The sequence below is a fragment of the Bidens hawaiensis genome, unplaced genomic scaffold (assembly GCF_021521415.1).
Source record: "Bidens hawaiensis isolate Kalapana, Puna unplaced genomic scaffold, B.hawaiensis_p1.1 tig00055408_1, whole genome shotgun sequence".
Classification (NCBI taxonomy): domain Eukaryota; kingdom Viridiplantae; phylum Streptophyta; class Magnoliopsida; order Asterales; family Asteraceae; genus Bidens; species Bidens hawaiensis.
This window is the reverse complement of record NW_027500008.1, coordinates 5,620-17,323: the sequence shown is the minus strand read 5'-3', so window position 1 is coordinate 17,323 and position 11,704 is coordinate 5,620. Positions and strand designations below refer to the sequence as shown.

Genomic DNA, 11,704 nt, shown 5'->3' with positions numbered 1-11,704 from the left:
TCCGCTGACGCGAACCAACCGCCCCCTACGTTTTTGCAGTCCCAACAAGTAAAACTAACTATTAACCTGATCCTAATTCCAGACACATTAGCCAAAAGCCCAAATATGAAATATCCATAGCTTTTACGTTTTGCCACATCCCCCAATATGCTGATTGAGAGCAAAACTAGGTGCAAAACATACAACCAATTATGGGGGAAGGGGGAGGGGTCAAAAATGATGGTTACCGTTAGATGTGTATGTACAAGTTACAGAACATATGTAGGCCATAACTTAAGCACTCAACCGAGGAGTGTGGTATCAAAGATCCTGTATCTTATGCTGCCCCACACGTCGCTCTCATCAATGTTATAAGAGTTTAAGCAGCATTCCACCCATGGGGGATTTCTTGGCTTTTTATCTGTTTCATCAACTCCAAGCAACGCGTTATACATTTTAACCATCGTATCAATGGAGGGATTGCCAACCAAAAAACTTCACCTAATAAAGATCAGAAACAAAATAGAGTTGGTTCTGTCACACTATAAATTGTAAAAAATGTACTATTTTAATAGAAGACAAAATGCATACCCCGTCTTCTGCATATAAATATGCATGAATTCTGCAGTAGGATCTTCAAGGGTGAGTCTAAGCCTGTAAGTACCACAAGGAGCTTTGAAGTCTCTAGGATGACCTGGCACTATTGCCACTCAACCCGAACCACGCATCTAAATTTGGCTATTACCTGAACCGTGCGTTACCGAATCTCATCAGAACATTAAATTCTTATATATTCACAGTTGAGAGAAAATTTATGGCCCCCATCAATACCTCCCAACTCTCACTAGCCAGATAGCAAAATGTTATATTCAATCAACAACGATGTGAAATAACAGTTATGGTAACTAATTAGCTTTATGCAAATGTTTTCAAGCTTCATTCATATAAATATGCATTGGACAAAATGTAACAAGGATTTGCCAGTGACCAAAGAACGTTTACCTCTGAATGGGTGATTATGTCCATTAACGTAACAAATGGCACGTCTTGGCGGTCCGTATCTGTAAATAAATGAAGCTTATTAAGAACAATGGAGCAAAGTGTATGCATATACATGAAACATATATGAAATAAGCTAAACCTGTTATTTTAGAAGGCCAAGGGAAACACGTATATGGTTTTCGATCCCATTTGCATTTCACCCGTTCCTTATTTATCCTGAATCACATAATAATGAATGTCTGATAATTTTTCCACAATTTTAGCCGTCCAAATTGTTTACACGATATATATTCTATGGTGTTTTAACTGAACCTTAACGTTCTAGCGCGTAATCATCATCATCGGGCAACAAACTGAATTTGGATTTTGGGAGCAAAATGCCACAACCATAAACCAGAACGAACTTCAAAAGTAATATTCCTAAAGTGAACCCATTTACCAGCCTTGAGTAAGTGAAGACCCAGTTTCTCATTGCATTTGTCATTTGTCATCCTTAAAATAGTTCCAACAGTAGGGAATTTACACAAAATGTTTCTTGATAATGGTGTTGCTTCTATTTGCAGAGGAAGAGGGTTTTCAAATTCATCATCAGCCTGCAGATGTAAATAACAAGATTTTGGTCTTAAAATCAACAAAGAACTACAGAGACTCCAAAGATATGTATAACACTTACTTTGTGTGAATATTCACTGGCGGAACATCTGTTCCATCCCACACAAAAAGCATCAACACACCATCTTTGACTTCACATACATGAAGAACCTACAGATAACAAGGATTCTCAAATACAGATATTCAATTAAAGTAGTGCAGAAGACAAAATAATATTGTCTTGAATTACCTTACAAATCAAGTTGGATTGCTGTCCTTGCTTGATTTCTTTCAGTGACAGGGAATCACTTGATGCTGTTGATCACATGACTTAACGTAAGTTACAATTGGAATGCTCATAATAAAATAAGAAGCCAACTATTAAATACTTAACAAAAGATGATGCACATTAAAGTACATTACACCATCACAGTGACAGTGGTACTAAATCATGCATTACCATAGGTTATTAGTAAGTAATATAAAAGCATGCGTACATCAACAAGACTAAATACGTGAGAGATGGGTTATTTAGTAAGTAATATAAAAGCACACGTACATCAACAAGAGTAAATACGTGAGAGGGCCTTAATCTTAAATTTTCCTTGGTAAATGTCAAAGGTTGATACTTAATTCAGACCAAAATCGAACACGATGAGATTCTAATGAAAATCTTCCAATCTAAAGTAAACCGTTAAATTGTAGTTTTATATGATGTTAATTGTATTTAGTTAGGGTTTTAGCCCATTTGGTTAGATAGAGCCCATGGGCCTTTTATGGGCTGTTAGCTAGGGTTTAGTTGTGTATATATAGGTGTAGTGGCTTATGTATTAGACACACCTTCAAGTAATAAACATTACTTTCACTACAACCATCTTCTTTACATGGTATCAGAGCTACGGCTCTCGATCCAAACCCTAGCCGCGATCTGACCCGAACCTGAGTCTGACCAGCCGTCACCAGCAGCCTTCAGATCTGAAACAAGCTCCTGCCTTGTTGTTCTGTCCGAGCACTGTTCACGCGAGCAGTGTTCACCGGCACTGTTCACCGCCGGAAACACTGTTCACCGCCGGAAAAAACTGTTCACAGCCGGAAAACACACTGTTCACTGCCGGGATTTCTGTTCACTGCCGGAAAAGTTACTGTTCGCTGCCGGAATTACTGTTCACTGCCGGAAAGTTACTGTTCGCTGCCGGAATTACTGTTCGCTGCCGGGATTAACTGTTCACGACGAGTAACTGTTTACGCCGGAATCTGTTCCTGCCCTCCACCCGCACTTGTTACTGTTCACAGTCAATTTTCAGTTTCGTGTATCACTATGGGCGAAAATACATACATGTATACATTTACTAAAGAGGAGCATGATCTTATTCAACGGTTTCTTACCTCTCAGTTGCCTCATCCTCAAACCAGCTCGGCACATTCAGGTAAACCTTCTAGCCTTGACTTATCATGGGTGATTGATTCTGGAGCCACACATCACATGACTGGGAATCGGGGTATTTTTTCTAGTCTTCAAAATGTTTCCCATGCACCAGTACGTCTTGCCGATGGATCTTCATGTCCCGTTCTCGGCATAGGATCCATCAGTAACTCGGAAAACCTAAAACTGTCTTCTATCCTATTTGTTCTAAATTTCCTACCAGTCTTTGTTCAGTGAGTCAGATTACCAAACAAAACAACTGTTCTGTGACCTTTTACCCAACTCACTGCGTTTTTCATGAACTAGGAACAAATCGGGTAATTGGTACTGGTTTTGAATCAGGAGGTCTCTATCGTATATCCCCGTTTTCGCATCCTGTAGCAAACTTATGTGATTCCGCTGTCAGGAGGCTCACTGTCGGTTAGGTCATCCCTCTACAGCAGTTCTGAGGCAAATGCGACCAGATTTACCACTTTCGTCTTCTAATTTTCATTGTGAGTCGTGTCAACTTGGTAAACATACCAGGCGTCCCCTATCCCCCTAGGGTGCCCAATCGAGTCAGTTCTTGTTTTGAACTGTTGCATTCTGATGTATGGGGTCCTTGCCCTATCAAATCTACGTTGGGTTTTGAATATTTTATTACCTTTATTGATGACTATTCTCGCACTACTTGGGTTTATTTATTGAAATCTCGTAGTGAGGTATTTTCCATATTTCGAGAATTTAATGCTTATGTTCAAAACCAATTTAAACACCACCATTAAAACTTTACGATCTGATAATGCTAAAGAATATTTTTCCACCGACTTTTCTTCATACTTAAAAACTAACGGCATTATTCATGAATCATCGTGTGCTTATACATCTCAACAAAATGGTGTGTCCGAACGCAAAAATCGTCACATATTAGATGTTGCTCGCACAATCATGATCCAATCACGTGTTCCTCATCGTTTTTGGGGAGATGCCGTTCTCACTGCCACATATCTGATTAACCGCATGCCCTCAACCGTTCTTCATGGTAAAACACCGTTTTCTATACTATTTCCCAACGATGATCCATTTCCTCTCGCACCTAAAGTATTTGGTTGCGCCGCCTATGTTCATGACCATAGTCCAAAAACCATCAAACTTGATCCTCGAGCCATTCGTTGTGTCTTTCTTGGTTACTCACGGGTTCAAAAAGGGTATCGATGCTATAGCCCATCACTTCACCAATACTTTACCAGTGCCGATGTCACTTTTCACGAGTCTCCTTACTTTCCCGAGTGTTCCACTCCAGTTTCTGACCCGTTTCCCGACCTCGATATACCCACATCTCCCTTCATCCCCACCATTCCTGTGTCAATTCCTTTTACCGATCCAATCTCTACTGATTCTGACCCACCGATAGAATCTCCGCCACTGCTTTTCACATATGCTAGGCGGGGTAGGGGTCAAACATCAGCGACTCTTGATTCACAACCTGGCCACGACCCCGAAATACCCTCCGATACTCCGCCTACATCTGAGCAATCCACACCTCTCACTACTACATCGTTACCCGATCCACCAACCTCTGACACACCTGTTTATGATCCTCCTGGTGCCCCACTTCCCGATATACCTATTTCCTTTCGCAAGGAACCCCGGGCATGTACTCGTTACCCAATTCAGGACTATGTTGCCTACACCCACCTATCTCCTGAATCTCATGCGTACACCACTACCCTTGATTCCTACCCGATTCCCAAAAATGTGACGAGCGCTCTCGCTCACCCAGGATGGAGACAGGCTATGGAAGATGAAATCGGGGCTCTAAAGTCCAATCATACATGGGATCTTGAAACACTTCCTAAAGGGAAGCGTATTGTTGGTTGTCGTTGGGTGTTTACGGTTAAACTACACCCGGATGGCTCCCTACACCGCTTAAAGGCTCGGTTGGTTGCAAAAGGGTATTCTCAGGCATATGGCATTGATTACGATGAAACTTTCTCTCCGGTTGCTAAAATGCCATCTGTCCGTATTTGCATCGCTCTTGCTGCCATTAATCATTGGCCGCTCCACCAGCTTGATGTCAAGAACGCCTTTCTTAATGGTGTTCTTGAGGAGGAGGTATATATGGAGCAGCCCCCAGGGTTCGTCGTTGAGGAGGAGGCCTCGAAAGTTTGTAGACTACGTCGTTCTCTATATGGTCTTAAACAGTCTCCCAGAGCATGGTTTGGTCGATTCTCTAGTGTTATGGGACAGTTTGGGATGACGCGGAGTGCCTACGATCACTCTGTCTTCTTTAGACACCAGAAAGGGAAGAGGATTATCGTAGTTGTTTATGTGGATGACATTATAATCACAGGTGATGACGAGGTCGGGATTTCCGAACTCAAGCAGTTTCTTCAGTCTCAGTTTCAGGTAAGCGACTTAGGTCGACTGAGGTATTTCCTTGGCATAGAAGTATCCCGCTCTCCACAAGGAATACTTCTCTCCCAACGAAAGTATGTTCTTGATATGTTAACTGAATGTGGCTTACTGGGTTGTAAACCTGTTGATACACCAATGCTTCCTACAAAGAAACTCCTCCCAAAGGAAGGAGATCCAATGAAAGATCCTGAGCGATACAGACGGCTGGTTGGTAAACTTAATTATTTAACCGTCACACGACCGGATATCTCCTTTACTGTCAGTGTTCTGAGCCAATTTATGGCTACACCATACACCGGTCACTGGGATGCTGCCCTTCGTGTCTTAAGATATCTTAAGACCTCACCTGGCTTGGGCATATTATACTCTGATCAGGGTCATTGTCGTGTAGGTGCCTTCACGGAAGAAGGAGATGGTCGAATATCAGGGTTCTCAGATGCAGATTGGGCAGGTTGTCCAATTTCTCGACGATCTACCACCGGATATTGTGTGTTTGTTGGGGGAAACCTTGTATCATGGAAGAGTAAGAAGCAACACACGGTCTCCCGGTCGAGTGCCGAATCAGAATATAGAGCCATGGCAGATGTAACATCAGAGATGACATGGGTTCGTCGTCTTCTCAGAGAGCTCGGGGTTGTTTCTAATGACTTGATGAGGCTATACTGTGATAATCAGTCAGCTATTCACATAGCCAAGAATCAAGCATTTCATGAGAGGACAAAACATATTGAGGTCGACTGCCACCTTATCAGAGATCGGGTAGTAGGCACACAAATTGATCCTCCTTCCATTCAACCAGTTCATGTGAAGACAAATTTTCAGCTAGCAGACATTCTAACTAAACCGCTCCGGAAAGCTCAGATAGATTTTATTTGTAACAAGTTGGGCATGATTAACATCTATGCTCCAACTTGAGGAGGAGTGTTAATTGTATTTAGTTAGGGTTTTAGCCCATTTGGTTAGATAGAGCCCATGGGCCTTTTATGGGCTGTTAGCTAGGGTTTAGTTGTGTATATATAGGTGTAATGGCTTATGTATTAGACACACCTTCAAGTAATAAACATTACTTTCACTACAACCATCTTCTTTACATATGACATGTGTTGAGAAGCAAAAAAGTAGCCACCAAGAATCGTAAGGTTCTTTTTCTTTTGTTGATTTAACGCGTGTTTGCTAATATGTACAACTTTTTGTGATTTTATATTCACAATGAAATCAAAACATATTCAAAAATTACTTTCATTTTCCAAAAACAAAACAGGAAAATAAAAAATGCAGTCATCAATCCAGCAAAGTTTTTTATTAGTGAGAATCTAAATGCCACCTACACCACCAATTCCTCACTTTACAGATAATTTTAGAGACAGTTGCTTTATATATTGAAATTATTCTACTCAGAAACGTCAAATGTGAGTATATCTTCTAAATTCCTAAAATTACATTATAACCCTGTACCTGTCTCAGGTCGATTACTAAGTGTCCACATTCTCAAGCCTGCTATGAACTTGTTGTCTCGATCACTAGCATGAAACTTAGCTGAAACTTGATAAGGTACAAATTTAGAACCTTCTCTTCCTTCATATATCGCAAATGACGAAAACTTTTTATCAAAAACAGCATTAACCCCTGACCCGTGACATTTCATCTGCAATAACAACAGATAAAATCACCAGATTTATACAAAAACAAAATTAACTTGGAGGATAAGGCAACAGATGAATATTATATACCACAACCCGCACAAGCTGAATAATGTCCCCAGCCGACTCAACATGAGGAAGCTTTTCAAAGCTTGCAGCAAAAAAGTTAACGGATATCCCAGAGCTTGCATTTGATTCATCAACAATCTTTATTGTACAACAACAATCTACAGCGAACCAATAACAAAAAAACAAAAAACCTGTTAGCTGAATTTTGAAAGGTTCACATTATAAGAAATTAAAAAGGTATATACAACACCAATCCACAAAATGGTAAAATTTTAACCCTCACTATGAGAAATTTAAATTATAACCAGTAGCTAGGCTTGTAAACGAACACGAACAAGGGCATGCTCATGTCCATTCATTTAGCTTTAAACGAACACAAACACAGACACGGACACTTAAACGGACAAATATTGTGTTCGTGCTCGTTCGTTTAAAAAATGAGCATGTTCGTGTTCGTTTATGTTCGTTCATTTAAAATCTAAACGAATAATTCACAAACATAAACAAACATAAATGGCATAACTGAATAAAGATAAACGAACACATTTAAATGAATACAAACGAACATATATAAAACATTAAGCAGATGATTCATCCAAAAATGAACATAAACAACCATAAATAAACGAACTTTCATGAACATAAATGAAGGCACTACACATGTGTTCATGTTCGTTCGTTATGAACACAAACTTTTTGTTGGCATTCATTTGTTTATTAAATGAACGAAGGAAGATAATCAAACTTGCCGCCAGATGGTTCTTTCGATCTTTTACAAGTCTACCAGTAGCTCAGAAATAACCTTATAGAACTTATCATCAACAGAATACATGCTGAAAAGATGCAAATAATAATAATAATAATAATAATAATAATAATAATAATAATAATAATTTAAATAATGGGTATACGAACCGGTGCCTCTGCTCTGCTTGGGTATACCGATCTCAGTGATGACAGCGATGAGGTTAACCTTTTGATTGATTGAAGCCATGGCGTCTACGATACGAAGGAACTTGTAATCGTCATCATCGTCACGCTTTAGATTCGGCATTGCACTGTCTACTGTGGCTCTCAGTTGAACGCCAAGCGTGTATACAAAGACTTCACGAACGGCTACTTGATTTTTTTTTAACACGAATACTTTACGTAGTTGCGGAGACGTGTTTGGTACCGATCCTAAATTTTTTTAAAACTTAATACCTAAATTTTTTTAAAACTTAATACTGGTATTGAAAATGTTATGTTCGATGCCGGCATTGTGGACAAAAATTTGGTAAATACCAGTATCAGAACCGATCCTGAAATTTTTAAAAACTTGATAGCAGCACTGAAATGCTCATTTCTATATCGATTCAAACTAGTGTATCAGCCTATCGTGGTACTAGGAGCACTTGTTTCATACATTAGATTTCAGTTTTGTACTTTGGCCTCATTTTTACCATGAATAATTTTAACAGTTTTAGAGTTTAAGGAGTGACTAGAGTTTTAATCGTTTTCTTGTTCACTTAGTTTGGGTGAGTATAAATATATGTTTACCAAATTAGAGTTATTCATATGAAAATGTTTATTGTAATTGAGGTTTGAGTTGTTTTTTTCTCAATCATAATAATATTTAAAGTTATCTTATAGATTGTGTGTTTATTGCTTTTAAGTTTCTTTTTTTTTTTCTCACATCTTACAGGTGTGTATGGTCGGTTTTTGGGCTTATACTGAACCAAAACCAAAACATGAGTTTTTGAATTTTTAAAGCTATCTAGTTTGGGCCTTTGATTTGGATTTGGTGTGGTCTTTGTCTTTTTGGGTTTGCCATTTTGATTTAAAAATTTTGGGTTAAAGTGTTTTTGTTTGTTGATAGTTAATTAATTATTATACATCTTAGCTAAATATTCGGATTACATTATATGTTAAATAATCATACGTATGATAGACAAAATTTGCAATATGTTAAATAATCATCCGTATGATAGACAAAATTTGTAATTTACTCCAAAATCTATTTTATTAGAATATATCACTACATATGAGAACCTATTTTATTTGCGAAAATATAGCGGAAAAAGCATTTAAAAATAATGAAAATTCTAACAATACAACACATGATATAGGAAAATCGTGAGGTATTTAGTAATGCTTTGATGCCTTTATCAAAAATTGAGTTTATCCTACCCACATAATAAAGTTATTAGATATAGACAATAAGGATAACTATAATATACCAGTTATTAGAGAGAACAAATAAAAATAAAGTTGTTAAAGAAAAACACATTTATGTATGGGGCAACTTCATAGAATAGTAACCAACTTTCAAAAGTGTTTCAATTAGGTCATTTAATTTTAAAAAGTGTTCCAATTAGGTAACTCAACTTTCGTGTTTGATTAAATTAAAAGTTTTAACATGTTTTTAGCCAATTTCTTTTCTGTTTCACATAGGAAATATTTTTATCTTTTTTTTGAAGTTTACGTTGAGTGGCGACGTGAATTTTATTTTTTATTTTTAAATTTTAATATAATTAATGTTTTTTTAAAATTTTTAAATTTAACTACATATATTGCAAATTCCGACACCCACATCTTATCATCCATTTCTTTCTTGACATACACAAAAATCGGTGAGCATTGATTTGAAGATTTAGTGACCCGATTTGAGAAAAATATGCATCAGTGACCTAATTGAAACATTTTTGAAAGTTGGTTACTATTTTATGAGATTTTCTCTTTATATATTGATATGAAACATAGAAAATCCAAGATAATCCAAGTTTCTATATTTCCTAGGTGCAAAGTGCAAACCACCATTATAAGCATAAACATTTCTTACATTTATGCTATAGTCCTATCCTTTTTCTTTACAATTACAAATACAAATATGAATCTATTTCTAGCTTACTTGCATATAATCATTTGTCTTTCATTAGCAACAATATCACTTTCACTTGCAACTATAAATCACTACTACAGATCATATAGCTTAGAAGCGGTTATTTTCCTCATTAAAAGCGGTTTCAAAACCGCTTCTAAGCTCATCGCTTCTAATCAAAGTTCTTGCTCTTTTAAAGCGGTTTTTGGATTTATATATGTTTGAAGCGGTTTTAGTTTAAAGCGGTTTTATATGTTAAATGTGTTTGAAGCGGTTATTATAGAACCGCTTCAAAGCAACCGCTTCAAAGCTAATAAAGCTGCATAATATTAATATATAATAATTTTACCAGCTGCTGTGCCAAATTCGTTTAAAGCTGCATAATAATTTTACCAGCTGCTGCATAATACTGATAATAATTTTACCAGCTGCCGTATATTAAAATTAAGAACCAACTTAAAGCTGCATATATAATAAATAACCAGCAAAATCATACAGCTACAAATGTTACCAAAATCATACATAATTGCCAAATTCGTTTAAGAAACGGACACTAGTTTTCCTAATTCAACAATATCAAAAACCATACAAATCTCGATTCGTGCCAAACATACAAATCTAACCTAAAGAGGGGTTGTTCACAAACATTAAATCAAAAAACGGCGGCATCACACTCATTACGGTATCATCAATCTCCGAGAGCCTAGCAAATCCCAATTCGTGCCAAATTAAAAACAAGTAAATAAAGTTAAAATTAACCCGACAAAAATTAGCAAAATCACTATAGGATCACAATCCGCGGATAGTTGATAACTAAATACTATACAACACTAAAATGAGCAAATTTGGTCACAATCCGCTTTAAAACCCTTTGTCGCAAAGAAAATAGGATCACAATCCACCCTAAAACCAAACCTAGCCCAACCAAGCCCAAGCCCGAATATTGTAACTAATCCCAATTTACTAGAATACCCTTGGTAACCAAAGTTAACCTAACCTAATATATCGTGTAATAAATAAATTATTATAAATAATCAGAAAATGCCTTATTGCTGCTTGCACTACAACAAAAAAAATACAGTTAAGCTTTATGACCAACAAATTCGAACATATGCTTTATGACCAACAAATTCGAACATATGCTTTATGACCATATATCCACATTTCCAAAATCCTTTTTGCTGCTTGCACTACAACAAAAAAAATATAGTTAACTAGAAAACAATTAACAAAAACTCAAAAAAAATAGAAAAAATAGAAAGCATACCTCAACCATTTTCCATGTAAACATTTCCCCAAAAGCTTCTTGAATTATGTTCGTAAGAAGATAATTTTCTTGGTCCTTTACGCCTTTTAAAGAGTCTAAAATAAATACTTCTTTGCGTTTGGGGAAAATTATAAACAAGATCCAATAAAACCTACAAAATATAAAGTTAGAGAATAATTAGATAAAATGTAGTAATAAACTATATAAAAATTAATTAAAAGACAAAAAATAAAATATGTATTACTCGGCCAAATAGGGAGCAAGCAAATATTCTTTATCTTTATGAAGATTTGATACGTCAATGATGTGAGCTTTAACGTTTTCGGGTTTAATTGGCACAAACGTCCGGTGATTGAGTTTGCGCTTAGAAAACCGCATGGTTTTCCTAAACGAATAGCCTCCTTATAAAAATACCTTAAATTAAGAAAAATAAACATTATAAAATTAATAAGATCAATAATATATAAAATCGGTAT

The 11,704-nt window shown here is 36.8% G+C and overlaps 1 pseudogene; it reads right to left on the bottom strand.

The window, feature by feature from the left end:
* Window positions 1-244: 244 nt before the first annotated feature.
* Window positions 245-8,155, bottom strand: LOC143601087 (protection of telomeres protein 1b-like; annotated as a pseudogene).
* Between the last annotated feature and the right edge of the window lie 3,549 nt (window positions 8,156-11,704).